Here is a 19,286-nt window from a genome sequence, read left to right as displayed (position 1 = left end):
TTTCGAATACCCTTGACCCCTCTTCGCCTCTGCTCGGTGCTGAGAAAGAGTTTGTATCTGATGTCCTTGCCTTAGCTAGAGATGGGTGGTGGATACTTTCAAAATTTTCAAATGGATCTTCCATGAGATCAAAGATATCCATCTTAAATAGAGAGCAGATAACAGTAACTTGAAGGTAATGAAAGAAAAAGTTAAGGATGTGGGTAATGTGCATGTTTCTGATGAGAATAGTCCCTGGTCTGAGAAAGAGAAGACTTTTGTTATCAATTGCCTAAAGACATCTATGGAGGCCTTCGATAATTTCAAAAAAGATTATGAAGCTAGGATGGCAACCTAGGAAGAACAGATAGGGAAAATAAAGGATTTCATCAAAGTTGTTGTTAAAACTACTCATGGTGTGATTGGTGCCACGGTCAAGAGCTTTAAGAATATGATTAGTAGTCTTGAAGAACAATTTAGTTGAAAGACATTGTGGATGTGGACACCAATAATGATAAGGATATCTCCTCGGGCCCCAACAAAAGAACGAGAGACACTTTGAAGAGAAAGGCAGTGGGACCACCTCTAGATTTTCAGAAGCTAAAGAAGATCACCAACACAATGATTGAGATTAAAAAGGAAATGGCACAGGCAATGAAGCTATTGGACTAGTGTTGGTGTTTTGTTGCCTCTTCATTGGTTTTGTTTCTGCTGGTGTTTTTGTTTTCTAATTTTATCTATTGTGTTTAGGCTTCTGTTGTTTTTGTTTGTTTTTCTGTTTGCCTCCTCTCTGTTATGAAGCTTTATGTATATCTTATGGGCCAGTTTGGTCTTTTGTGGTCACTTTTTGGCTTAATGCCTTGTTAAGTCTGGACTACTCTATGTTATGTTGTTAAAGGGTTTCAAGTTCCTTCAAAACCTGTTTTTACCTTAATAAAAAACAAAAATACTTATTATGGCTATGGGTTTTGGTAAGACATTCACAATTTTTTTATTTTATAAAATAATTAATTTTAACTCAAAAAATATTAATTAATTATTTTTATTTGAAGAAATTTACAAGAAATTACTATTTTAAATGATAGATGATAGAAATTTAAGATATATAATTTAATAAACAAGATGTAAAAATTATAAACTGTAAGTGGTGTTAAACAAGATACTTGTTATTAAATAATACTCATAGAAACAAATCATAAAGACCCAAAAAATTATTGGGAGCTCTTTCTTACGAATCCCCTCATGGGAGTCATAGGACCTCCATTTACTATAGAACCCCCCCAAACATGACATGATAAATAATATATAAGGGATGTTTAACATGAAATATATGCAAAACATATTCAACATTCTACCATTCATTTAATAGTTTGCATATGAGGGCCACACATACATAAAATTAGTTGCTAAGGGTAGGCATATACAATTATTCCCCATGATAAGTAGGCTTCTTTATCAATCATTTTGTACTTGCACCATTGTAAACTAGCATCTAAAAATAATCTCTATAAACATACAACTTCTTTGAATCCATGAGTAATTTACATGCATTTAGCTTATGTAGTTGACAATGCAACAACTTCCTATCTCTTGATCATCTAATTGGTTTATCAACCAAATAAGATAAACATTTAACACTAGTACATCTTCAACAATCAAGATCTCTTTAACATGCTCATCATCAATTATATAACCTAAAGTACCAGTATATATGTGAAGATCATGTTTATACTAGTCCATTGTTCCTTCCCTACGGGTGACACATATACACTCAAAATGTCCATTATGTGAGAATTTTTTGACATGGTACAATCCATGACATACATAGGATTTTCAATAAAATATATTTAAGCATGAAATATAAATCAATAATCTCCTTTTGTGTCATAGGATACTATTTTAAAAACATCAAATTAAAATTGTTAGTTTTCCATAGTCCATAATGTATATTGTAAGGGATTTTTGGATTCAATTATGTAGATTGTTTTGCATTGATGTTTTGGATCACTCTCTATGATCCATCATTAGGATGAAAAATAGTAGTTGTAAGAGAAAGATGTTGGTCACATAATCCTATCGAATAATACCACCCATATTTTCATGTAGACAAAATTCCATTGAAAAGAGATATCATAACAAAGGGAAGCTCCTATACCATCCCCCTAAATGCATCAATATCCAATGATAGTCCTTGCAATTGTAATGTCCGCACCTTGAAATATAATTTAATAATAAATAATAATAATAAAATTAAAATATAAAAGAATAAAAATAAAAATGTGTGCGGTGAAATTTGGAAGATTAAACTATTGTAAAAGCAACAAAGATCCAACCACATAAAAACCCAGTTCTATAATTAAGAATCCACCATACACCAATGAAGAACCTAAAACATGCAAAATATAAAAAACATGAAAGATTATACCATTCACATGCTTAGTAGGGTTTGATCTCCATTGATCTTGCTTGATATGACTGCTCTTAAATTTTGTATTGTGCACAAGAGCTCAACAAAGAATGGATTGTGGTTGTGTAGATGCTTGGTTGCTTGAAAGATCACATGAAGATTAATTCGCTTGTTAGTTAGGGTTGATAAGGATAAAGGAATCCTCTTATATAAAGAACACCTTAGAAAATGGAGGGATAAGATTAACAGGTGAAAGGAGAAATGGTCAATAATAAAATATTAGAGAGGTGGTTATGATAAAATCAAGAAATGAATGACAAGTGTCATGGAGGGAAAAAACTAATGAATTAATTAAATAAATAAAGATCTATTTAATTAATAGAAGAAGTGGGACCAATTAAATAAATAAAATATTTATTTAATTTAGGGAAAGGATAATTTAAATAAATAAATAAATTTATTTAAATGGGGAAAGGCTAGAAGAGGATAAATGAATTAAATAAATAAATAAAAATCTATTTAATTAATAGAAGGCTTGAGATAAAATAATTTATTTAATTAGGCTAGGACAATTTTAGGTGTCTACATTTTGCCCCTCTTTAAGACAATGTAGCTTGTCACATTGGCTCAAAGAAGATAAGATTAATTGATACAACATTTGCCCTAGGTAAGGAAGACGACATGCCCCCTCGAGAGATTGGGTGAAATTTTTTCAAAAACTTGCAAACAATCTCTCTAAAAGAAAGAAAGGCTAGAAGGGATAAGGATAAGACGACAGGTTCAAACGGCTGAAAACTAGACTCGAAAAGGATCAACTGCCAAGGCAAAGGCACTAGGAGGTGAGCACAACCAATTAGGGTTCCACAACATATATATAGCGTCCATGGGGAGAAACATTCTCATTTGCATCCACATCACTTGAAAGATCAAAGTAGAGCATCTAAAGAGCTTAGAGGAGCAATGACAATTAGACTACATTGCTTTGATCGAGTCTGACGGTTCGAGCGGCCTGCAGACATGGGCGACTCGATATGTACCTCAAACTTGCTTAGTGATTTAGAATTTAATGCACATTTATGAGACTAGAATGTAGCTTTAGACAAAAACACGAAATTGGTGCTTAGGGTTTTGAATGCGTCTATGTCTGTTTAGGGTGCGTTTGTGACACGACAACACGTATAAGTATAGTATGTCCACATATGTGATTGTAATCACGTTTGCATCTAGTATTTCCACATTTGTAATTTTAAGTCACATATAGGATATTCTGTCTTGTCTGGGTAGAGTAGCACCACGTATATGTGCAAAATTGTGTGTGTGTATGTGAGGTAAAAATGTGTATGTGTAGTTATAGTGCATATAGGTCTGGCCTTAACACGCCTGTTTCTAAGAAGGTTGAAATCAATAGTTTTGTGATAGACATATGCCGTAGATTGGATAAAATGTCAAGAGGATACACCCAGACAAGTGCTTCAACTAGGATAGGGTAAAATTAGAGAAAGAATTAGCAACAATGTTATAAACATATATGGCCAATTAGATAAATTGTTGAGATGATAAAATCAGACAGGTGCCCCTAAGTGGATGCAAGATGCTAAGCAAATTTAGAATAAGCTGTCGAATTGATAAAATATGGGGAGTGCTCTAGCAAGATAGGATAAAGACTAAGTGCAATGTGATAAACATATACACTGATAAGATGCAACGCCATGTGATAGACATAAGCACAATGGGGATAGAGCCTGATGAGCAATACCATGTGATAAACATAAGCACCACTAGGCTAGGATAAGATAAGAAACACTATGCGATAGACATGAGTACTACAAGGATTGATAGGATTGATTTGGTATGGTTGCAGGAGTATCTAGCTCAGTTAGAGTCATGGGAGAGACTCCCTATGATGCAGAGGTTATGACCGAAGATGACACTGGATGACCACGCAACCATAGAGGCCATGAGGTTGCCACATATTATGTTCATGCCTGAGATTTGGGTGAACACAAGACTGCTTACTACTCTTGTGAAGGGATGGTACTCGAAGACGTTCTCTTTCCATTTGCTGATTGGCGAGATGTCAGTCACTCTTGAGGATGTATACAAGATATTGAGGATACCTATCACAGGGGAGATGGTCATCTATGATTGTGAGGGGGAAGAAGATGCTTTGTGACAAGTGTTCGTAGATCTAGAGCTAGAGATCAAGGGAGGACACTTGAGTTGGGAGGCTATGTACACTAGCGGGCATGCACTAACTATAGTGATAGGAAGGATTATCGGTGCATTCTTGTGTCCAGATAGGGTGACACATGGATTGGCTACTAGGTGGTGGAGAGCACTAGAGATGCTCATGACTCAGAGGATGTGGTTCTCATAGGGACCATGTGTATTAGCTCACCTATATCATGAGCTGCATTAGTTTGTGTACCTCGGTGGTTGTGGGATTGGTTGTGGGGTGACTCTACTATAGGTTTGGGCTTATGAGCGTATCAAAGTGACTAGGTCAATGCACTTCCTTTTTAGAGGACATGGGCAGTCTGATGTGCATATGCATGGTATGATCACTTCTCAGCTACGAATAGGGAATTTAGAGTACTACCAATGAGTTATAGACGATATTGATACTATGATATGGAGACCATACTTGGACTGCGAGGTATGGCCGAAGGATGAGACTCAGCTACCATTTTGCTTCAGGGCTAGATATCTAATTGGGAAGATGCCCTACCATTTGGACAAGAAGCTAGTAGATAGGATATTCAGGTAGTCTAGGAGAGTGCAGCAGATGCCTTGGGGGTCTGGAGAGTTTTCTCGGATAGTTCAAGAGTAGGTACGCTGGGGCTTGATTTTGTCATATGATATTGTAATTATAGAGTTCCAATCCCTTGTACTGATGCCATGGGATCTTCTGAGGGATGTGGTAGATGTGGGTATGATGCTTGATTACGAGACTTATTTCCTTGCACATACATTTCCATGACTTACAACACCAAAGGAGCCAACACCAGGGATCTACAATGAGGATGATGATGAGGATGGTTGAGGCAAACGAAGGAGGTGGAGGAGATGGTGAAGGTGTTGCCTTGTGGAAGGAAATTATGAACCAACAAAAGGAAGTTGAAGAAGAAATTAAAAAAGAATCAAAACAGGACCAAGGTCGAGCTACCCTTGACAAAGGAAAAGCTAAGGAAAAAGACTCCACTGACGACTTTGATACTTTCACAGTTGAAGCCATCATAGGAAATGTTGTGTCAGATATACCCCAATCTGACAAAGGAAATGAACAACTGGTTCATACTTCACCAGTGAAGGAAGCTGATAAAACTAAGCTTTTCGGTCAAGATGAAGTGTTAATTTAAGACGTTCCTTATAAGGATACTCCTCATAGACCCTTATTGTCACCAAATCCTATTCTCTCTCAAGAAGGAAAAGAGGAAGAAAAGAAGACAAAGGAAGAGAAGAAAGTAGAGGAAGGAAAAGAGGAAGAGAAGAAAGCAGAGGAACGAAAAGAGGAAGAGAATAAAATAAAGGGTAACACAGTAGTGATGAATACTCCTCCGATAAAGAGGAAGTTAGACTTAGACAAGGAAAGTGAAGAGAAAAAGGTAAGAATAATTATAGCAACTAGTTCAGAAGTTGAGATTGTGGAAAAGGAAGGTGAAACAGAGGAGGAAGAAGAAGGTGACTCAGTCATTGACATAAAGAAAATGACCCCCAAGCAATTGATGAAAGTCTCAGAAAAATTGAGAATCCAAGCTAAAAAGGTAAAATTGAGAGAAAAGAAAAAGAAGGCAAGAATCCTCACTTCTGCCAAAACAATTATCTTTGATCTCATCCCGGACATTGCAGTTGATGATACTGCACCCATTATTGATCAGTTGGATACTCTGGTTAAAGCAATTAGTTCAAAGGCAACCGATCTAGAGAAGGTTGCAGTAAGGCAATATGAAACAAAGCGAGGAGATAACCTAATGGAGCAGATAACAGTTGGAAAAGTTGCTCTTTCCACTAGAACAAAAGAAGTTAAAAATATATTGTAGCAAGTTGGTCAACTACTAGTGAAATCTTCAAATTTTCCTACTTTAATCCAAGACTTAGAAGATAAAAGAAATCAGACTCACAAGGAGATTCAAGATCTGGCAAGCTCTTTTGATCCTCTTATTAGTTCAACATCAACCTTTACTGGAAAAGTCAAAATGCTCAATCATAAAATCAGAAGGTTGAAAGATGAAGAATACAAAAGAAGTCTTAGTTTATTAGAGCTCCAGTGCTATTTAGCACCAATTATTGATTTCATGCAACCGAATATCAATGAAGCAGACCGCCTAATAAATGAACCTGACTGTAAGACATTTGATGACATGGAGATTTTCATTGCAGTCTTACATGGCTACTTCACCACCATGAAACAAATTCAATCTTCATGGGAATCTTCCTTGAAAGTGGCTCAAGAAAACTTTAAAGAGATTTTTGCTTTATTTTGACAAATATTTTTGCATAGTCTTTGCCATCGATGGCAAAAGGGGGATTTTTGGAAATTTTGGAATCTTGTCAGGAATAGGGGCCAGAATTGGCAAAGTTTTGTAGCAGTTTGTAGTATTTGCCACCAATGCCAAAGGGGAAGTTTGTGGGCATTGAGATGCAGTTTTGTATGACTGGTTAATGATATGGTTGTCATTGTTGGCAACATCATCTCTTAAGTCCTCACTATCCATTGGTAGAAAGCAGACTAGGATACTGAGGTCAACCGACTAAGCAATAAGTAAACAAGATAAGTAGTGAGTAGACTGGCAAGTAGTAACTAAACTGACAAGCAGTGAGCAGATCGACAAGCAGTGAGTAGACCGGCAAGTGGTAAGTAGATCGGCATAGTAGAGGTCCATTGGCTAAGCAAAGAATAGAGCGATATTCGGGAGGAAACCGGCTAGAAAAATTTTGATCGGTTAACTGGAAGAGTCGGTAACTGACAGACTGGTAACGTTCACTTACATCTAGCTAAATCAGGAGTCTTCTCCAACCAACTAATGAACTTATCGACATGTTCGACTATATTGACAAAGATTCCTGCATGATTTCAAAGGCATAATTTAAGCCCTGACAATGGAATTTTGAAAGGTATGTTTTGGAGGGAAAAGTTGGCGACAGACTAAAGGGTCTATAAATACACATATCTCATTCTTGTGATGGTTGTTGTTAAGGTGAATGAAGATAATGTGAAAGTGGACATAGGGGGAGTTTAAGAGATTGCAGAGCCGAATGACAGAGGACCGATAGAGTGGAAGTTTCAGAGTGGTGACTCAAGTGATAGAGGACCGATAGTGTGACATTCAAGGATCAACAAATCGACAGAAGGCAAAGTTGAAAGTGATTTCTGGAAATTAGAGTTGTGTAGAACAGACACAACCGATGAAGATCTAGTGTGATTCTTCAATATGATCTGATCAGGCTAATGAGTAGCAGTTTTGCAGATCATCCATTTGTTGCTTTCTAACAAATACAACATAAATCCCTTAACTAGGTGGACTTTAACAAGTCCCATTGTATAAATCCCTTAACTAGGTAACATCTTTATTGATGTTATAAGTCCTTTAACCAAGCTACCTTTAACAAGGTAAAGGCACTAACCGACCTTGATCAAAATCCCTTAACCCAGTGGCACCTAATAGTGTCTTTGTAATCTCCTAACAGGGATGGCTCTTTACTGAGCGTACTTCAGAAGAGTACAAACTTTGTGAGTTCCTACTCACACCGTGGTTTTCTTCCTATTGGGTTTCCACGTGATAAATCTGTGTGTCATTGTGTATCTTTTCATGTATGCTTAATCTTTTGTAGTAAATGTTTATATTGATGAATGGTAAATTAGTTCAAACTTAAAGTAAAAGTTTAAATTGGTTAAAACAGGTAAAGTGATGATTCACCTCTCCCCTCTCAGCACTAGTTGGGACTAACAAAGTATAGCAAAGTAACAACAACTAATATGAAATGTTATTTGAGGTTGATTATTACAATACCTTAATACATCATACTAAGATATAATAAATAGCTTATTGCTATTTAATATAAGTTAATAAATTTTAATTTTATTGCTATATAGTGAATCAAATTGATAACTGAGAGTCAAATTGCAAGTTAGAATTCCTACAACCACTATGGCTTTGTTGTGAAGATAAGTGTGCACAAACCAACCACTATGTGGGTAATATATTTACACTTTATTTTTTAAATTTTCATTCCAAACTGCATTGATCAAATATTATTTAGAAACAAGGCATCATATTTGCATTTAAAATAAAACAAATTATTGATGGAAGAAAACTATTTTAAATGATGTGCATGAAGAAGATTGTTGAGAATAGCAATCATACTCATATTTTACATTTTGACATCGATATAATGTTTTATTTTATCGTTAAAAATAATAATTTATTTATTAATTTGCAATTACAATTCATATTTGAAATTACTAATGTATTTGATATATGGATTTTTCAATAGAAATTTGTATCAAACATGTTATTTATATTTGCTACCATGACGTTATCTAACTAGACTTAAGCCAAATCAATTGTTGAACATCTTAAAGCATCTTTACTATGTTCTCTTGATTATGAAAATCTCAAGAACTTATACTACAAAATTAAATTGACAATTACATAGATTTCACCTAAAAGAAATAATATTTTATTTCTGATATTTAATTATTAGCAACAATAGACTAGTTCAGCTGCTATACTGTTTAGCCTATATCAAATAGAGTTTTTGCATATAAGGTGTTGATTTGGTATGAATAATTTGTAGACCATACCAAAAAGTGTTCTAAAGAGTAGTATAAGTTATAATGAACAATATTAGTTTTCCAGTTCAGCTAAATGGTTTGGTGTCTATAACTTCTAGGCTACATCAAATATGGTTTCGGGACTATTTAAGTTATGATGGGGAATTTGCTTTTTGTTAGCTCATATATATGAATCAATATCTGTACTTCCAAACCTATGTTCTAGGTTAATAAATACCTAACACTTTTTGGAACCAAAAAAATATAGGACCTGATTTTATATGAAACCATTTTTCACAAGAAGATTCACGTTCAGCCTAATCCTTCTCAAATTCAATAACTATTCTCTTCAAAACAATACATACATGGATAATCAACATGACAGCCGTTAAGTCAATTTAAAATTTATATTGTCAAAACATACCATGAGAACTTACCACCTGAGCATGTCATCTGATTAAAATTTTGATATTGCTAACATAAAGTTGGCTCCAGGATTTAATTTGAACAATCAACATTAAATTTCCCAATATTTGCAACAGGCATCATTCCTTGAGTTTGCCTTTCAGGACATCTGGGTTGCCACGACTCGCACACAATTTTGAAGTCCCTTAAGCCAGGAATTAATTAAGGGAGTTGTGTGTAGCCTTCCATCATGTAACACTTCAGAGACCAGCGCACAACTTGGACCCAGTAACAGATGTACACTGCAGATGGAAGGCATATCTAGAAGGCAAGGGATATACCTTGACATCTACAGATGCCTGAGTCTCCTACTACAGAAAAGTCTCCTAGTACAAAAAAGACTAAATGATTACTCTGAAGGATTGAAAATTTAAAATTCAAAATGCCACACACGATCAGTTTCTCACTCACTCAAATAGGAAATTAGCAAGAAGTTTGGACTTTGGAGAGTGTGGAGACAGGTCTGCATGACTGCAATGAAAAGGAAGACAGAATACTATTAAAAAGCAATTCCAAGTTGAGGTAACATGGCTTTGTAAGAGAATTGGTTACAGAGCAGGTGCCAACAGAGAGGAACAATTTGTCTTTGATTCAATCTTAAGGAATGCTAAATTTTGACTTCCAGAATCTCAAAATGTAAATTCAAATTAACTTTTTAAACTTTCAATTTGGATGTGTAATAATATCAAACACTTCTTGTACCTAAATTCAAAAAGCGACACACCTGAACCCAGAACCCTCGTAACTATCATTAAAAGCTTCCTATAGTATCTGCACTTCATACTATATCATAAATCGGGTTAAATTTGGATTGATTTATTTTGATCTGACTGACTATGAGACCCGGTCTCAAATCATATTTTCCATTTCCTGTCGGGCTCTTTACATTTATTTTGACTTTAACTTCATTGTATTAAAAGTTCTGTTTGAGGCATATTTTCTGGTCTCTCAAGTAAACTCACTCATCTAACTAAAGTTACGCATGTCCATGTCGTGTTTCAAAGCTCCCATTTTGGCACAGGCATGGAGGATGCTTGCAAAGGTTGTGGAATTCGGCTTTACACCTGCCAATTACATTTTCTTGAAAGTTTTTAAATCCATATTGTACATATCCTTCGATCATGGCATTCCATGAAACCATATTTCTTTGAGGCATTTTCTCAAACAGGTCGTTTGCTTTGTCTATGCTTCCACATTCTGCGTACATGTCAACAAGGGCAGTGGCAACTACAACATCTGACAAAGTTCCTCTATCCTTTATGTTTTTATGTTTTGATGGATGTCCATACCCTGTTCCAAAGCTCCCATTTTCGCACAGGCAGGAAGGATACTATAAAAGGTTGTAGAATTTGGCTTTACATCTTCCAATTGCATTTTCTTGAAATTTTGTAATGCCTTTTCAACAAATTCAGTTTGAGCATATCCTGCAATCATGGCATTCCATGAGATCACACTTCTTTGAGGTATTCTGTCAAACACTTCACATTCTTTGTGTATGCTTCCACATTTTGCATACACACCTACCACGACAGATGTAACTACAACACCTCGCAATATTTCTCTATCCTTTATGCTTTGGTGGATTTTCATACCCTGTTTCAAAGCTCCCATTTTGGCACAGGCAGGAAGGATGCTGGCAAAGGTTGTAGAATTTGACTTCACAGCTGCCAATTGCATTTGCTTGAAAGTTTCTAAAGCCTTTTCAACATATCCATTTTGTGTCTATTCTGCAATCATGGCATTCCATGGGATCACATTTCTTTGAGGCATTCTTTGAAACAGTTCACTTGCCTTGTCATTGCTTCCACATTTTGCAAGCATGTCTACCAGGGCATTTGCAACTACAATATCTGACATTTTGCAAGCATGTCTAGCATGTCTACCAGGGCATTTGCAAATACTCGTCCCTCCCACTTCACAACTACCTCAGAATGGAACTTGATCTTCGATGTAAATGCTTGTATATGCAAAAACAAGCTCCAAACTGTTTGAGATCTTCAAAACAACTCCTCAATTAAATTTAACAGATGCTGAGCCACCAAACATTAGAGCCCAACATGCTTAAAAATTGTCACAGCTGAAACATCACAGGCCTAAATTCAATAAGGATCCTGAATTGAAAGAAGTTTTTCTAAGGACGTCACATCAAAAACTTGGTGTTACTGAAGATCTGTAAGCAGGCAAAGTGCAGAGAGCAATGTTCTATTGATGCAATATGATAACCATAAGAAATCAAAGAGGGGGGATTGCAATTGAAGCTTTACAAGGGTACACCAAATCAAGAACTTAGGATTTTCCAAAATTTGCAAGCAGGCAGAGTGCAGAAAACAAAGAATTTTGATGGATAATGAATAAACCTTATAGCAAGGATTTGAAAATGAAGCGTTGTAGGCACAACCAAATCAAGTTGCAGTCTTTGAAGGACTCCCAAATCAGGGACTCAGTATTATTGGAAAAGTTTGCAACCAGGGAAAATGCAGAAAACAACGCTCTTAGTCTGTAACGGTATGAAACTTAAGTTGGGTACTGGAAGTTTAAATGTCTATGAGGAAATAAAATGGGGAGTAAACCCATTTATGGATTTGGAGCTACCAACCACCGCACCAAGAAACAGAATGTCAAAGGCAATCTTTTAATCTCTGTCCTTATCTCTTATCAGAGTTGGCGGTGTATCAACCTAATAAAAAAGGAAAACAAAGGATGAATACTTGTCCCAAATCAACAGTCCCAATGTTCATATGAAGGCTAGATCTGACTCAAAGTTGTATGATTTTGAAGTCTTATAGGACGGGAATTTCTTTGAGGCATTTTGTCAAACTGTTCACGTGCCTTAATAATACTTTCACATTTTGAGTACATCTTTATCAGGGCTGCTGCAACTACAGCACAAAATTCTTCTATTCTTTATGCTTTGGTGGATGTCCATGCCCTGTGCCAAGGATCCCATTTGGGCATAGGCAGGGAAGACGCTGACAAAGATAGTGGAAGTTGACTTTACCTGCCAATTTCATTTGCTTGAAATTCTCTAAAGCTTTTTCAGCAAATCCATTATGTGCATATCCTGCAATCATTGCAGTCAATGAGAACACATCTCTTTGAGGCATCCTGTTAAACAGTTGACGGGCCTTGTCTATGCTTCCAAATTTTGGATACGTCTACCAGAGCCATTCCAATTGCAGTATCAAACAAAATTCCCCCTTCTATTAAGCTTTGATGGATGTCCATACCCTGGTTCACAATTGAAGCCAAAATTTGTGCCTGAATTCCTGCTACGATTTTCGTTTCTTGTTATCCATTAAATTAAATGGTTAATCTTATTTCTATGTAGAAGTATTCTTAAGCTTGATTCAAATATAGCAGTCAGCTTAAACTGCCTTTGCTTTTGTGCTTCTCTGTTCTGACTAGTTGAACTATGGCGTTTAAATGAAAGTTTTTAGTTACTGTTATGTCCCTTTGAATCTCCTGTTGCTTATCCTCTCCTGCCTTTGATTTGAATGTCGAAATAGCCTACGATTATGATCGAAGTGAAAGTTACCTTTGAAAATAGTATTGACGGGCGACTCAGCAGTTGGGGAATTCGAAATTGCTAGCAAGGTACAGCAGAAATGAGTTCTATCCAAATTGGAAAGCAACAATCGGCGTGGAATTTCAGACGCATACAATGAAAATCGACCACAAGGAGATCAAAGCGCAGATTGGCGGGAATTTTCGATTATTTTGATTTGATTTGGAAATGAGATGATATGGTGTCCCTCAAAGTTGTTTGTCAGAATGTTTTGCTGGCTTCTCTCAACTTGAAAATAATCTAAACAGCAACATGTGACCTGATAAATAAGATTTATTATTTTATTGCCAGCCTGTTGACTGCTCTGAATGTGTAATCTTTATGCGTATACATAAAAGGCTGTAGATGCCAAGCAGGGAAATTTAACGCCGTTGCCGGGGATCGAACCCGGGTCACCCGCGTGACAGGCGGGAATACTCACAACTATACTACAACGACAACCACATAATTTGAAAATTTCACATTAATTTTACATTTAATAAACGGACTCTTTTTGATTGCTGTTAACTAGCAGTTTGAATGTGTGCACAAATTGCCATTTATTGTGCACTTGTCTTATGCTGAAGAAGACTACAATTTTAAACACAACGGGTGATGTATTTGCACCATTCTCTTTCAGCCCCATCATTAATATATCATGAATATAAAGGTTTATATAGGGTAAGGTGATATTTACTACTATTATTTAGCAACATGATCTTAAATGGTATTATATTAAATCATGATTAATTGTTTCATTCGTTGTGAAGTACATGCTAATCAAGCTAGATGTTGTCATTTAACCTTACAATTAGATTACACATTATGGATATATTATGAATGAATGTTAGATATTTTGTTTTATTAAAGAATTGTATATTAGTAAAATTGTAAATTAAGGTATATATTATTATATGTTTTTGTCATCTAGATTTTCTAATGACATATTTTTGGTTAATGAATATATAATTTAGAAAGATCTAAGTTTCAAGATGACTTTGAATCATTGAAAGCTTCTACATCAAAACAAGTAGAGATCAAAGAATAGTTCAAGTTTAAAGACATGAGATGTGGTGAGTATATCTTTCATGTTGATCAACTCCCACTATCTCCTAACATATTTTGTCTACAAGAACAACCTACAAGCAATTTGCAATGCCAAGGAATTGGGTGTGAACCACCTAGTGTTGTGGCTACTAAGTCTGAATGCAACTCTCCTCTAGTGGTGCAAGCATCTCTTGATATCAATAATCCTAAGAGTGGTTCCAGTGAAGAATCTATTGAGTGTATCACCAACCCTCTTGAGAACTCACATAGCCTTACTATTTCATCCACTCCTTCCATTTCCACTCTTTTTCTACACTTGGATCAACAAGAATTACAAAAGCCCTTACTCATTGGGGATAAAAAATCAAGCTTTGAAAAGAAAAATCTAAAAGTAAAAAATAAAGAAAAGTCTTTTAGTCCAAATCAAAATCAAAAGCTATTGGACTCTGCAAAAATCAAAGTCAAGGATCTTATAAAAAACATGCACCTTCGCAGGTTTTACACATAGCTCTTCAGAGTATCCTAATTCAAAAATACAAAAAAAATTAAAAAAATTATCAAAAATACATATGAAGATCCACCATAACCACAAAAACCCTAGCCTAACAACAACAAAGGTCCACCATAACATATGAAGATTACCTAAGGCAATGCAAAATCAAATGAAATTACAAAGATTATACCATCACATGTCCACTAGGGTTTGGATCTCCATTCTTCCTATCTCCATTGATCTTGCTTGATATATTTGCTCTTAGATTTTATGTGTGCACAAGAGTTCAACAAAGAACGGAAATGTGGTTGTAAGTAGGCTAGATTGCATATGAAAATTCGAAAGCGTAAAGTAGTCGGATAGTCATCGGGGGGTTGATAATGAAGGAAGCATCTCCTTATATAGAAGACTCTATAAGAAATGGAGGGATAAGATTGAGAGGTGTAAAAGATAAATGGTCGGCTAGGATTAGAGGGTAGGTAAAGGAAATAATAAAATAATGAGAGGGTAGGTATTGTAGGAATTAAAAGATGAATGACATGTGTCATGGGTAGAAAAGGTTAATGAATTAATTAAATAAATAAAGATTTATTTAATTAATAGAAGAAGTGAGATCAATTAAATAAATAAGATATTTATTTAATTTAGGAAAAGGATAATTTAAATAAATAAATGTATTTATTTAAATGAGAAATAAGGCTAGAAGAGGATAAATAAATAAATTAAATAAATAAAGATTTATTTAATTAATAGAAGAATTAGGCTTAAAATAATTAAATAAATAAAGATATTTATTTAATTAGACATGACAATTTTAGGTGTCTACATTTTGCCCCTCTTTGAGACAATGCAGCTTGTTGCGTTGTTTCAAAGAAGATTAGATAAACTGATACAAAGTTGCCCCAAGATGGGAATGATATGCCCCCTCGAGAGATTGGATGAAAATGTCTGAAAAGATCACAGACAATCTCTCGATAAGAAAGAAAGGCTAGAAATGACTGACAAGACAAGATAGAGTGACAAAGTCACAGGATAAAGAAGACTAACTCGGGAGACTAGGGCTAGGAAAGTCTATAAGATAGACTACGAGGGAAAACATCCTTATTGTCATCCACACATCCAAGAGATCAGAGTGCAGAGAGAGTAGAGAGCAGTCAGCAGTGATGACATTGGTGCACAAATTTGATCGCGTTCGCCGATATCAGAGGCCAGCTGATGCAGGAGAGCCGGTAAGTACTACAAAACCTCCTTGTACTTTAGTGCATTAATTATTGTCATAAATGCATGCTAGGTAGTGCAATAAATGCGCTCTAGGTATGTCTAGAAAAAAATGTCAAGCGGGGTAAAAACGTCAAGGCACGTCTGCGTAGGCTAGGTGCGTTTATGTCTTCAAGGTCGAATAGACAGTTATGTAATAAACATACGCTATCGATTAGATAAGCTGCTGAGAGGATACATTCAAGCAAGTCCTCTAGGGAAGACTAGAATAGCAGATAGGGCTAGGATTGACAATTTTGTGATAGAACATACGTTGCCAATTAGGAAACTACTCAAGAGGATACACTCAAGCAGAGGCCCTAGGATAGGATAGATCAAGGCACTTTGTGATGAACAGGGACTACCAAGACATAGTACTTTGTGATGAACAAGGAGTACTAAAAAGAGCAACACTTTGTGATGAACAGGGAGTGCAAAAAAAAAACGCAGTACTTTGTGATGAACATGGAGTACCACTATGATAAACAACAACACTTTGTGATAAACAGGGAGTGCCACTATGATAAACGACAACACTTTGTGATGAACAAGGAGTGCCACTAGGATAGAGTACCATAAGCACTAGGATAAAAAATAACATTTTATGATGAGCAGGGAATGCCACTATGATTGACACATTTGATTTTCTTGACTGCAGGAGGACCTATCTATGCTAGAGTCATGAGAGAGATTCTCATCAACTCAGAGTTTGCGAGCAGAGCTAATAGTCGAGGAGAGAGCAGCAGTTCAGGCTATGGGCCTGTGACATATTTTGTATGTGCTTGAGTTTCAGACGAACATGGGGTTGCTGATTGCATTGGCTGAGAGATGGCACTCAGAGACTTGTAGTTTTCATTTGTCAATGGGTGAGATGACAGTCACCTTAGAGGATGTTTACAGGATTCTAAGGATACCGATTGATGGGGAGTTGGTTCCTTACAATCGAGATAGAGATAGGGATGCACTGAGACGAGTGTTTCAGGATCCAGGACTCGAGACGAGGGATAGACATGTAGCCTGGGATACTATGACATGAACAGGATTGGCGCTACCGACGGTATTGGCAAGAGTGATCAGTGACTTCCTATGTCCGAACATGGTGACACAAGGATTGGCTGTGGGATGGGGGAGGAGATAGCCTACTAGAGAGACCTTTACTATGGAGCAGTGCCACTAGAGAAACGAGATAGGAGCTTCCAGAGACCATCACGAACTACGATGACCTCTAGGGGGAGAGATAGGAGACAAACGTCTAGCGGTAGGGTTATGAGTCCTCCACCACCAGATAGAGGGGGCAGGAAAGATTATCCTAGGGTGGGTCCTTTCAAGGCTCAGACTTCGTCGGGGCCAGCCGGCTCTGAGGGAGGGAGTTCATCATAGCCTTAGAGGGCTCCCTATGTATCAGTTTTGTACCATTTTGTATGATGATGTAGACACCTTTGGGTGATTTTGTAGCCATATGATTTTGACATCATTGTACCATGACACTTATAATTTTATATATATATATATATATATGAGATGAGTCATCTTTGTGGCAGCTATATGCATGTGTACCTATGTGATGAGATGTTTCATGATGTATGTTTCGATGTGATGGTTATGATATGGATGCAAATATGTACATGATACAATGCAATATTTTTGTTCTTTTATGTTTTATGTGTTATGCCAATGTGAATGTATGAAATGCAAATGATTATTTACATGATGAAATGTAAAATGTTCTAATATATATTGTGTGCAGGATGTGATGCAATTGTGATGTTTATATGTATGTATGAAATGCTTAATATGTGATAATGTAGGTGCAACTACATGAAATGCAAATATTTTTGGCGTGTCATTATACTCAGACGTGTGATAGCAGGCTACACGGACTTAAGAAGGATGATGGAAGTCAACCAAGAAAGGGGATGGAAGATAGAAGATATGGAAGTGAAAGAGCTTTTTGTGTGTTATCATCATTGAGCTTTATTATGGCAAGTAGGTTATGACAATCCAGGCATATGTTCGACCTAGAAAGTCATTGTACCTGTTTGCATGGAGATAAGACAGTTGCAAACAAGGAATGCCCCAGTTCATACTAGACTCACAGTGTCCTCATATCCTTGGACAAGTCATAGCATTACTAAGAGACAATCCATAGACAACAAAAGAAAAAATAGGTGATGATACCCCATCCTCGCCTTTCTAGTCAAAGACATCCTGGAGACAAAATCTCTAGTCAGAGATATCCCGGAAAAGCTAAAAGACATGTCACCAAAAGATAAAATCAAAAGAAAACCAAGACTCAACACCAAAATCCACTGTAGTCCTCAAGTTTAGTGTCTCTTGTCACTTGTATAAGTCTTATTTGATTGTGGTCACGATGTTCACTTTCACAAAAGGGTAGATAGCACTGAACCATAATGTTGTCTAAGTCTGTTGAAAGATTTGATTTGTTGAAGCCCATTGTTGCTATTGTGTCTCCTCTGAAACTGACTGAATCCATGAAACTGACACTTTATTGCGGAGAAGACAAAACTTTATTGTGGATTGACGATGCAAGTGCTTCTTTATTGTGGGTTGTGCGCGGATAGACTGAAGAAAACTGGAAGAAACTGTACTCCTCGAAATGTGTGATTTTCTCGGTTCCACACCCATCACTAGACGTAGGATTTGCCTTAGCCACAGATAGGAGCTGATTTATTATGGATGGAAAGGGGTGAAAAGGAGGGATTATTATGGATGGCTAACCAATCTTAGGTAGATCAATGACAAGCCATGATGGGAATGGGTATGTTTATTATGGATAGATAGGTTGTGAGTGTGTGCAAAGTGAAAGGATGAGGTTGAATCCTGAAGGAGGGAGGAGAAATGTCTCTACACATAGCGTCGGTGACCCGGTTTTCACCATGGTACTTTCCCAGGGCGCCACCGAAGTGGTTTTCACCTTTGGATGAGATGCTTTTTTTTTTTTTCCAATTTTTTTGTGTCACAAGGCGCCTGTTTGCCAGGTTTTCACCAAGTAACGATTTTTTATTTTTTTATGATTTTTTTGTATTTTTGATCATTTTTATTTTTTTTTTGTATTTTTGAATTAGGATACTCTAAAGAGCTATGTGTAAAACCTGCGAAGGTGCATGTTTTTAATATGATCCTCCAAAGGTTCGCCCTCTGTGGTTGAGAGTTGATATGCACCGGATCCATAGTTTGTTGTAATGATGTAAGGACCAAGCCAATTTGGTTCGAACTTGCCCTTCTCTCTGTCTTGTTGTTTTTAGGAATTTCTATAAGAACCAAGGCACCCACCTCAAATGTACCTTATGATTATAAC

At 36.4% G+C, this 19,286-nt stretch overlaps 1 non-coding gene across 1 annotated transcript; it reads right to left on the bottom strand.

Moving 5' to 3' along the window:
• Positions 1–13,557: 13,557 nt before the first annotated feature.
• Positions 13,558–13,629, bottom strand: TRNAD-GUC (transfer RNA aspartic acid (anticodon GUC)). Its single transcript has one exon. It is a non-coding gene; the product is annotated as a tRNA-Asp (tRNA).
• Between the last annotated feature and the right edge of the window lie 5,657 nt (positions 13,630–19,286).

The sequence above is a fragment of the Cryptomeria japonica genome, chromosome 3, assembly GCF_030272615.1.
Source record: "Cryptomeria japonica chromosome 3, Sugi_1.0, whole genome shotgun sequence".
Lineage (NCBI taxonomy): Eukaryota > Viridiplantae > Streptophyta > Pinopsida > Cupressales > Cupressaceae > Cryptomeria > Cryptomeria japonica.
Note: the sequence above shows the minus strand (reverse complement) of the source record. Positions and strands in the feature narration are given on the sequence as shown.